We start from the raw sequence: 10,638 nt of genomic DNA on the forward strand, positions 1-10,638 counted from the left end.
GGCTAGGTTACGTGTAGAATTAGAAGAGCTTGTTGCAGGGACAGTTCCTACAGAAATTCTGAAAAATCATCATGATGGTGAATTGTTATTTATGTGTAAAAATATCACCTGGAGAGCTAAAAATACACATGACAGATTAAGAGAAATAGCGAATGAGCACGGAGTTGACATTGATAAAGTGAAAGCTTTGCAGAAGTCTTACAGGATGGATTTCACAGACAAAGACATTGAAAATCTGAATGGTGCTGGTAGAACAGGACAGATTAAAGAGATGATCGCTTTATTGCGAAAATGGGATGATGTTGAGAAGTGGAAGGATAGGTGGTACAAGAAAAGAGAAGAATCGGGAGATAGGACTTATTCAGCATTTCCTGTGAGAGAAAAAGAGAAAACAGTGGATGCTTATCCTATGAGAGAAATACCTGGAGGAGGATATGTACATGTTCCATGGACCAGACAGGATATTTTATCATTTACGAATGATTTCCCTCGACTGAGAGAAAAGCCCGTCGAGTGGTATAGGCAGGTAGACAGGTTTGTGAAATTGTCAAAAGTGCTGTGGATTGACCTGAATAGTCTGTTTGATATAATTGTTCGAGCAGACTTGTGGGCTGAGTGTAAAATAGTTGTAAGTTGGCCTACTGAGGAATATCCAAGAGATCAGAGAACAGGAGCACCAGATCCAGAGGTAATGAGAAAGTATGAGCAGGTGATCGTATATCTGAAAAATAAAGTACCTCCAAAAGAGACAGACTGGGTTAAAATAGATCGAACACATCAGGAAGCAAAAGAATCGGTTCATGCTTTTTATGAGAGGCTGATACTGGCTTTTAAACAATTCAGTGGGGATGAACACCTGGGTGACAAGGATTTGAGTAATTTTGTATACAGATTTGTATATGGCCTGAGACCTGAGATTAGTGAAAGAATTCGTGAGCATACAGTGGACTGGCAGAGTAAGAAAATAGATGAGATTTTGAGACATGCAAAATACTTCAGTGATGAAATTGAAGCAAAACAGAGAAAGCTGAAAGAGAAAGCAATGTGGGCACAAGTGAAAGTTGCGGAAAGACAGGAAGCACAGTTGGTGGAACAGGCGAATAGTGCAGGAAATAATCCAGGGAATAGGCCCAGATATGCAGGGAAAGGAAAGGGGAATCTTGAGGAAGCCAAAAAGAAGTTCCCGTGTCACAACTGTGGCCAACTGGGACATTGGAGATCTGAATGTACCAATCCACCATTAGCAAATAATGAGAGTAAACCCTTAAATCAACAGGTGCAGAACGAAGGGAATAATCGACAGCAGCAACAACCTTCTGTTGTGAAACAGCAGAGTCAAGAGCCAAAACCGCCCTTGCCGCAGAATAGAGGATCACAAAAGTACAATCAGGATTCGGGATTCTACAATGATGAGCAGGTAAACAAACCAAGGCGTTCTAACCAGGTACAGCAGTACTTGTTAAAGAATGAAGGGAGTGAGTCTGAAGGTGATTATTGACGGTGCCGAAGAGAGGAGGAAGAGTGCATACTTGGTGCAACTCTAGAAATAGACCAGGCAGGACCATTTGTGGATGGAAAAATAAATGAAGAAGGTGTTACTTTTTTAGTAGACACAGGTGCGACAAGATCAACTGTCAGGTCAACAGTTATTAGAAATCTTCCTCTCTCGGATGAAGCAATCCAAGTAGTTGGTGTAGCCAATACACAAATCAAGACACGTCTTACTGAACCAGTAAGAGTACAAATAGGGAAATTTTCAGACATGCACAGATTTATTGTCTGTGACACTAGTCCAGTGAACTTGTTAGGCAGGGATCTGCTTTGTAAAATGAACTGTACAATTTTTTGTACACCGGATGGAATAGCTTTTGAAACACCAGATGAGGATGTTTTGTACCGAGTGACTCTAGAAAATAGAGAGAGTGAGTTAATTGGTGCATATGCTGTGTTTGATCCGGAGGATTTGCCTCAAGAGCTGAGAGACACAGTGAAAAGGACAGTTTGGGATTTTACTGGAGAGGATGTGGGATTGATGAATAATGTAGATCCTGTGAAAATTTCAGTGAAAGAGGGAATTACTTATCCTAACATTCCTCAGTACAAAATGACACCAGAAATAATTGAGGGAATAACTCCTATTATTGAGAAAATGATTCAGCAAGGAGTTTTAAGAGAACTATTGAGTAGCCCGTGTAACTCACCGATAATGGGGCTAAAGAAACCTAATGGGAAGTTCAGGATTGTACAGGATTTGAGAAAAGTTAATCAAATTGTGGTGGCATGTTGTCCTATTTTGCCAAATCCGTCAGTGATTTTGTATCAGATTCCACATGATGCTGAGTGGTACACAGTGATTGATTTGTGTCATGCTTTCTTTTCAATTCCATTGCATCATGACAGCCAGCCGATTTTTGCATTTAGGTTTGGCCAGCGTATTTTAGCATGGTGTCGTATCCCACAGGGGTATACGGAGAGTCCTTCGATATTCAATCAGTTATTGAAAAAATCATTGGAGAGCTTGATTATGCCTGAAAATTCAGTACTAGTGCAGTATATTGATGACCTACTTGTGGCATCAAAAACATGTGAAGCTTGTGAAGTAGATACCATAGCTTTACTGAATCATCTGGCCGATGGAGGGTTAAAGGTATCTCCAGCTAAATTGCAATTTTTCAAGAAAGAGGTGCATTATCTTGGACACAATATTGAAAAAGGTCTAAGAAAAGTGACTGATGACAGGATTAGAATTATCAGAGAAATGAAAGCCCCAAAGACCCAGAGGGAAGTGAGAATGTTCCTGGGAATGGTGGGTTATTGTCGTCAGTGGATAATTAATTTCTCGCTGATAGCAAAGCCACTGATTAAGCTGACAAAAAGTGAGATGACAGATCCATTGGAACTAGATGGAGAACAAATGGCAGCATTTGAGGAGCTGAAGAGCAGAATGTGTGAAGCCCCTGCTTTGGGTATGCCAGACTATGAGAAAGAGTTTGAATTGTACTGTAGTGAGAGAAATGGATGTGCACTTTCAGTGTTAATCCAGAAGCATGGATTACTGAGAAGGCCTATTGCGTACTTCTCATCGACACTTGACCCTGTAGCTGTGGGTTTACCAGGTTGTCTGAAATCTGTGGCTGCAATATGTAGAAGTCTGGAACAGAGTGAGGGAATCATAATGGGATATCCTGTAAGGGTATTCGTACCTCATAATGTGGCAATTCTTTTGACAAGAAGCAGAACTCAGTACATGTCACATAGTCGGCTGACTAAATATGAGAAAGTCATTCTGGGAGCATCAAATGTGACTCTGGAGAGATGTGTGAATATAAATCCAGCGACATTATTGCCGGATATTGAAAATGTGGGTGTGAAGACAGAAGATGATCACAATTGTTTGGATGTGCTGGATTACTGTACAAAACCGAGACCAGACATAAGGGATCTTCCCTTACTTGAGAGTGATCATGTGCTGTTTGTAGATGGATCATGTCTGAGGAATGATGAGGGTGTGCTGAGTGCAGCATATGCAGTGTGCAAGGTTTCAGAAGTTATGGAAGCATCACCATTGAAAGGAGTGAAATCTGCACAAATTGCAGAATTGGTGGCATTGACGAAAGCTTGTGAGATTGGGAAAGATCTGAGAGTGACTGTGATGACTGATAGTCAGTATGGATTTGGAGTTGTGCATGATTTTGGCCAACTTTGGCTACAGAGAGGTTTCTTGACGTCGAGTGGGACTCCAATAAAGAATGCTGAAGTGATTGGGAAATTGCTTGAGGCGATACAGCTGCCTAAAGAATTAGCAGTTGTAAAATGTGCTGCTCATGGACAAGGAGATGATTTTGTGACAGTTGGAAACAGATTTGCCAACGACATTGCACAATATTGTGCTAAGAACAATCACTCGATTAATAGGGAACGAGAAGGGGAAATGTCTTTTTGTTCTGTGATGTTTACTAATGTCCTAGAGACGTGGGATGAAGTGAAACAGTTGCAGGATGAGGCAGGAAAGGAAGAAAAGAAAGACTGGATCAAGGCAGGTTGTGCCCCAAGAGAAACAGACCATGTTTGGGTCTATAGAGATGGCAGACCAGTCATGCCAAACTCAATACTGTCGACAATGGCAAGGATGTATCATGGCCAGGGACATTTGGGAAGGGATGCGATGATCAGGTCTTTTAAACAGACTTGGTACAATGCAAAGTTCAGGACAATTGCAGAGAGCATCTGTCAGAGATGTTTGATTTGCCAGCAATTTAACACTGGGAAAAAGACAGTGGTGAGTCTGGGAACGATAGGCAGAGAAGGTGGTCCTTTCACGAGAATGCAGGTAGATTTCATTGAAATACCCCAAGTGAACAGACTGAGATATGTTCTAGTGGTAGTCTGTTTGTTCTCAAGATGGGTGGAGGCCTATCCGACTAGGAGAAATGATGGAATAACAGTGGCAAAGTTACTGTTAAGAGAGTTGATTCCTAGGTACGGGTTTCCAGTAACGATTGAGTCTGATAGAGGTGGACACTTCTATAATGAGCTCATGAGTTTGATTTGTGAAGCATTGGGCATACAGCAGAAGCTACATTGTGCATACAGGCCAGAGGCTTCTGGTGTTGTTGAGCAGATAAATGGCACAATCAAGAACAGGATTGGTAAGATGTGTTTAGCCACTGGAATGAAATGGCCTGATGTCTTGCCTCTAGTGCTAATGACTATTAGATCTACTCCAGATAGAACTACTGGGTTGAGTCCGCACGAGATTTTGATGGGACGTGCAATGCGTCATGCATTTGTACCTGTCAATAAGTTGATGACAATAACTGATGACATGATTTTGGATTACTGTAAAGGCCTGGCTGACGCAGTTCAATCTGTGTTTCACCAGGTTGGAGAAGAAGCTACCACACTTGAGAAGAAGCAAGCTCATGATCTGAGTCCAGGGGACTGGGTGAGGATTAAAGTACACAGAAGAAGAAATTGCTTGGTTCCAAGGTGGGGAAGGCCAAGACAAGTTATTTTGACTACGACAACTGCAGTGAAGTGTGCTGGTGTGAAAAACTGGGTACATGCGAGTCATATTCTGAGAGTTCCAAACCCAAAGGATGGGACTGGCAAGGAGTATTTTGAAGAATCAGATTCCAGTGATGATGAAGACCCAGAACCAGTGAGAAAAAAATCAAAGTTCAGGAAAGGAAGCAGAAAAGACTTCAAGAGAACCATTGAGAGTCTCAGAAGGGAGATCAGATTCTGTAAGAGAGCCTGAAGTTCCAAAAAGCAGTGGAGGAAAAAGAAGAGAAAAGAGTAATTCCACAGAGACTACTCCTGAATCAGAAGAGGAGATTGAAGAACCACTTGAGATTATACCTGAAGAAGTAGGGTCAGAAGAAGATAGAGAGGGACAGATTGCGGAAGACCCCCGAGGAGGTGTAGGGAACATTCCTGATAAGCTAGGTGAAGGGACAAGTAGACAGCAAGAAGATTGCGTGTCGGAGACTCGAGGAGGGAAAGAAGTAGGGAAGTCTCAAACAGTGGTGAAAAAGACTGTGGAGCGAAAGAAAACTGCTGAAGAACAAGAGGCATTTGAAACAGAATCGGATGAAAGTGAGAATGAAAAATCAGAAGGTCGAGTTCTGAGAAAGAGAACTTGGATTGGAGAAAGAAATAATACAGAAACAAGACCGAAAAAGGTTGTAAGAGGAGATTTTTGGCCTAACAACAGAGTAAAGAGGCTGAGATACAGACTGATAAGAGCAAATACATCGAAAGCTGAACAAGTGAATGAGGTGTCGAGTCAAAACGAAGTAAAAAGAAAGGAGCAAAAGGAGTCAAGAGAACCCGAGGAGATAAAGAGAATTAGAAGACCCAACCAAAAGTACAGATCACCGGAATGGTCTTATGTGGCACTGTCTGAAGGAGGAGAAGAAGAAGAAACAGTGAATCGAGACAATCCGGAGGGGATCTTGAGAAAAGTGGTTGAGGAAAAGGAAAAATCTGTTGGAATCTTAAAAGTTATCCTGACTGACATTGGAGAAGAGTCGGATGCACAGGATGTTGTTGATGATCTGATACAATTTGATGTTGCCAAAGAAGAAGGAGTGAAAAGTGATGAATATCCAAATTGAGTGAACTGAAGAAATCACTTGGAGAAAAGTGAAAAGGAGAAAGTCTGAAATTTAGCTGTCTGAAGTAATCCAGAAATAGAGTAATACAGTAGTGGAGTAGTAGAGGCTAAGTCAAAAGACACGGTCAAAGTAGTAAAATGGCTAACATAGAGAATAATCAAAGTAGATGTGCCTTCTTGAAAAGATGGTGTAGAATGTGCTGTTGCTGTACTGGATTATTAATGCTACTATGGGGTGTTTTAGCTTTATTAGTTACATTTAGAGTTACAATAGGTACATTTGAAATACATACTGAGAATGAGACTAATGTAGAGAAAAGTTCACAAAAAGTAGTTCCAACTAGAATTAGTAATACTTACATGCATAAAGATAGGTCAATTAATGATTTTTCTAGCAATGTTTTTTCGAAATTGTTGTATGAATATGTGAAGACAATGGAAGTGAGGGATTGTTACGTTTGTATGCAATTACCTGCATCCGTTTCAGAGGGTGTTACTTATCACCATTTACCAGCTACGTATGGAATTTCTTGTAGTGTGTTAAGTAGTGTTTTTTATTTGCTAGGGAAAATAGATTATGAGATGTCTAACAAAGATAGTATTTTTGGGCAATTGCCTATGAATGAAAAGCTGAATCCAGCTAAAGAAGCTAACATTTTTGGTGAGATTTTTATTGAGAAAGAAGAATTAACATTAGATTACATTTTTAAGAATAATTTAACTTGCAGTTTGAAAGAAGAGGAGAAAGATTTCCTAAACATGGTGGAGGAAAGGAGATTGAGCATGCATGAAAAGGCAGGGAAATACAAAGTGAGTGAGACAATTTGGGATATTGAGATGGGAAAAGAATTGAGAAATGGAGCTAGTCCAACTTTAGCTTTAGATGCACCACAGAAGGGTAAGCTGTGCATTACAAGAAGGAAATCCCAATATGATACATACTTTGTTGGGACTAGTGAGTGTCATGATACATACTTCATTGCGACAGGATGGGGTTTTAGAGGAGGAGAGAATCCAGTTTTCCCAGGAGTGTATTATGTTTGTGGGAACAAGGCTTATTACAAGTTGCCTGATCATTGGTATGGCACGTGTTATGTGGGCCTGGTCTTTCCAAAGATTTTTCATATAGATAGAATAGAAGATGTAGAACATATTAATTTACTAACACGTTTTAAGAGAGAAACTTGGTCAGAAATAGTGGGTGACATTTTTGGAGCTTTAATTCCAGCAGTGGGAATTTCTTTGAATGCTTATGGGATTCGAAAACTGTCAACAGTGGTGGATCGTTTATCGACAAATACCGCTGGAGGGTTTGTTTTGGTGAATACGGAATTGATTGCCGTACGTGCCATGTCTATGCAAAATTGACTTGCCCTTGATATTCTATTAGCCAAGGAGGGTGGGGTCTGTGGAATATTGAAAGTTCAACATTGTTGCACTTACATTCCAGACGAAAGCAAAGACCTGAAGGTCTATATCAAAAATATTACTGATTTGCATGAAGAATTAGTACCACTGGAAGCTGAGAGTATTTGGACTAAAATTGCTAATAAAATAGTTGCTGTTAAGAGTTTTATTGCAAAAATAGATAGTACTATTATAGGTAAGATATTGTTTCCTTTGACTTGTATAATTGTTGCTTTATTGATACTAAGATTGGTGTGTTTGTGTTGTAAAAACAGGGGAGGGAAAAAGAAATTAATTAAAAGAAATATTGAAAGGAGAAATAAAAGAAAAAGAGATCCACAAGAAATAGAATTAGAAGAATTGAGGGAGAGTGTTTATTTGGAGACAAAGAGGGATGATGAAAGGGAGTCTGGGGTCTAGTGTTGTCAAAAAGAAAAAGACAATTCCAGTTTCTCCTAAAAATTGGGATTAAATTTTACTAATTTTTTTTTGGGTTGTTTATTTGGTGATAATATCACCAAAGGGGGGATTGCTGGAGCAGAGTTTTCTGTTGAAAATCTATTGGGTTTTTTAAGCTCTGGTTTGTCTATTGTCGAAAGAAATTAAAATTATTAATTTATAATTACTAATTATTTGTTTTGTGTAAATGTTCTAATTAACCAATACGAACTAACAAAAGAAAACTACACGTGGGGATGCATTTGTGTTGTTTACTAATAATGTGCATGTTTTATTAATAAATGTTGCTAAGTGCTGTTTATTTTAAAGCACAAAAACGCTTTTTAAATGTCGTGTACTAATGCTTTTCTTGTGTTGCAAAGGCTAGATAATTACATACACATAAGGGTATTAGTGGGGTTAACACTGTTTAATCACTATGCTGTGGTAACGTTGTTTTGTCTCTTTTAATTAAGATGGTACGTTTTGGCCTAGTGAAAAATGGCTACCGTTTAAAGCCTACATTCGAGTGCTGAGATTTTGATGAGAAGGCCTTGCTGAACATGGTCGAGAGTCATCTGACCACAGTCTTCGCCTGGTTAAAAGTTTTCCGTGAGGACAGCAGCTCTGGGCGGACATCCAAATGTCCTTGGAAGACAAAGGAGCCACAATGAAATTGTGATCATCATGCTGGTTCCGAGGAAATATGAACATGAAAAAGAAACATTTTCAAGATTTAGTTCCGTCTTCCGTCTTTTTATTTTTGTGATTTTTTCTGAGCGGAGATTTTCCAAATGTAGCGATGCTACATCCTTTCCTGCTCGCTCTGCTCAGCGGTTCAGCGGATATCTAAAACATTTTATGTTGCCTTCTTTTGTTAAATTTATTATAAATATTGTTAGCTTAGAGAGGGTTTGGTCATTGCATTTTGGATTCTGAGACCACTTCTTTCCGAACTTGCGTTGGTGAGGATCGATGCTGTGAGGACGGTGACCTAAGAGACTTCTATCGAGAGACCTGTCCTGACCCATTTATGACATCTAGCTAGAATAGGTAATTATGAGAATAATGTTTTTGCTTTTGAATTGATTTTCTTTGAACTAATTTTATATAAATTACCATTATTTGAGATACTGTGTTGGTGGTTATTTCTTGTCAATTATTGAGTACTCTATTTTGATTATTGTTGATTATTATTGGTTAAATCATGACTCAAGACAGTGTCAATTAGGTCTTATCGACCATAAGTGTAGATGCAGGGTGTTTAGAAGGGTTTCTTTCCACAGGTTCAGTGTTGATAGAGTAATCTGAGTGTATGTTAGTGAAATGGGCCCAAGCGTATGATGAGTGTATGTGCGTGTATCTGTGAATTTACTCTATCCGTGGAAGTAGGGAGAATTTGTACACCCCAATCTGCACCACAGGTACAAGGTGAGGAACAGAGGGACATTTCCCCCAGAGGGATAAGGCCCGCACATCTCACAAATTTCAAGCGTGGTGTGATGCTTTTCAGGTTGATGGATTTGCCATGTACAGTGTACAAATGTGCCACGTTAGTGAGGATCAATGTCCACTATCAGTAGCACACTTTTTGGGAATACCCATAGACCAGAAATGTCAAGCACTTCCTCCGGAGGGATAAGGCCAAGAAAAGAGTTTGGAAAGCTTGCTCCAGTCCTCCGCAGGACAGAAAGACGCTAGAGAAAGAAAATACAGATTGGGCCTGACAACACAAAAGATGGTCAGTGTCCTGCAACTAACACCAGCTTTGTGTTTTGAACTCCACACTCTGGAACCAGTTGCCCCATACCTGTGTTACTCTGACACCTTTTCTTGTCCTCCTGATATCCTATCTCTCTGCCCCTTCAGCTATGCTAGTGCTCCACCTTTGGTACTGCGCCAACCCATTTTAAACCCTCTCAGGGACCACAGGAACTCTTCTCTCTGCCTTCCATTCAAATCTTCTCAGTAACTCCGGTGCTTCTGCCTCTCTTCCGTCTCCAGTGACACGTTGGATGCCCACTGCTCAATGCTAGTCACTTACCACTCTGTAGAAGCCCTCTCAGCACACGCAGAGTACGCTTGTCCAACGGGCCCATCCATGATCTTCCTCACAGTAACTCATGGCTTTCTCTCTGTGGATTATATAGCTAATCTAGTGGAGCAGAAAGCACTTGGCCATCACCTGGAACACTCTGTAGACGCTGACAATCCATGTTGTGCTGCCTATTTGCATGGCATGATTAATGTCTAGGCCCCGACCATCATTTGACACAGGTACCCTCTTTCTGCCTCATTTGCCTACTCCCCCACCCTTCGCACTTCCACATGTTAGGGCTCTCAGGTGCTGTGGCACTCACCTCTGCATGCTTTCCACCCTCTTCATCCTCTCTCTTTGCGAGTAGCCCCTTTGTGCCCAGATACCAACTCCCCCAAGTGTCACCCTGAACAAGCCTTCCTTCTCTTTCTGTACCTCTTTTAAACCCCTTTCAGTGCCACAACTCCAATTATCCTTTTTGAGTGTCCCCTGCTTGTGGGTCAATTAAAAATGAGGGTACTGCTCAAGAAATGGCCTCCACACACCCGATTCTTCGTAACCCTCATAGTAAACCTATGAGTAGTGTCAACTGCATCGCCCTGTGACGGGGATTATCTTGGGGGAGCAATTGACAAAA

Source organism: Triturus cristatus, chromosome 3_1 (genome assembly GCF_964204655.1).
Source record: "Triturus cristatus chromosome 3_1, aTriCri1.1, whole genome shotgun sequence".
NCBI lineage: Eukaryota > Metazoa > Chordata > Amphibia > Caudata > Salamandridae > Triturus > Triturus cristatus.